Below are 1,255 nucleotides of genomic sequence, written 5' to 3' on the forward strand. Positions count from 1 at the left end.
CAAAGTATCTTCTCTGACCATAATGCCATCAAGGTAGAAATTAACAACAGAAAGAGCAAGGAAAAAAAATCAATTACATGGAAACTGAATAACACCCTGCTTACAAACCACTGGATGATAGAAGAAATCAGAGATGGAATCCTAGAATTCTAGAAAAATTCCTAGAATGAAACGAGAATGAAAATACATAATACCAAAACCTTTGGGACACAGAAAGGCAGTCCTCAGAGGACAATTTAAAGCAATAGATGCACACATCAAAAAAGAGGAAAGGGACAAAATAAAAACATTAACTACACAACTCAAACAAATAGAGAACAGCAAAAAAAGCCCACAGCTACCAGAAGAAAGGAAATAGTAAAGATCAGAGCACAAATAAATGAAATAGAGAACAGAAAAACATAGAAAGAATCAACAAAACCAAAAGTTGGTTCTTTGAAAGAATCAACAAAATCAACAAACCACTGGCCAGACTGACAAAAGAAAAACAGGAAAGGATGCAAATAAACCAAATAAGAAATGAAATGGGCAACATTACAACAGACCCAACTGAAATGAAAAGGATCATAACAGAATATTGTGAAAAACTATCCTCCAACAAATTTGAAAACCTAGAGGAAATGGATAAATTTCCAGAAACACACTACCTACCTAAACTACAACAAAGTGATGTTGAAAGTCTGAATGGACCCATAACAAGAGAAGAGATTGAAAAGGTAATTAAAAAAAAAAACAAAAAAAACTCCCAGCCAGATGGCTTCACTGGAGAATTCTGCAAAACATTCAGATAAGAGCTTGTACCAGTACTACTCAAGCTATTTCAAAGCATAGAAAAGGAAGCAATACTTCCAAATTAATTCTATGAAGCCAGCATAACTGTGATACCAAAACCAGGCAAAGAGAGCACAGAAAAAGAAAATTACAGACCAATATCTCTCATGAATATAGATGCAAAAATTCTGAACAAAATTCTAGCCAATAGAATTCAGCATCATATAAAAAAAAAATACACCATGACCAAGTAGGATTCATACCAGATATGCAAGGAAGTTTCAACATTAGAAAATCAATCAATGTAATCCACCATATAAATAAAAGAAAAGAGAAGAATCACATGATCATTTCAACTGACGCATAAAAGGCATTTGACAAAGTCCAACACCCATTTCTGATAAAAACTCTCAATAAAAGAGGTATAGAAGGGAATTTCTCAACATAATAAAGGGCATCTATGCAAAACCAATGGCCAACATCA

General features: G+C 33.5%; 1 protein-coding gene across 1 annotated transcript in view; it reads right to left on the bottom strand.

Annotated features, from left to right (window-relative positions):
* Nucleotides 1-1,255, bottom strand: part of LOC101353168 (caspase-1-like) — a 6,396-nt gene that overhangs the window by 2,315 nt on the left and 2,826 nt on the right. The gene's annotated exons all lie outside the window — the stretch shown is intronic.

The sequence above is a fragment of the Trichechus manatus genome, unplaced genomic scaffold (genome assembly GCF_000243295.1).
Source record: "Trichechus manatus latirostris isolate Lorelei unplaced genomic scaffold, TriManLat1.0 scaffold00094, whole genome shotgun sequence".
Taxonomy (NCBI): Eukaryota; Metazoa; Chordata; class Mammalia; order Sirenia; family Trichechidae; genus Trichechus; species Trichechus manatus.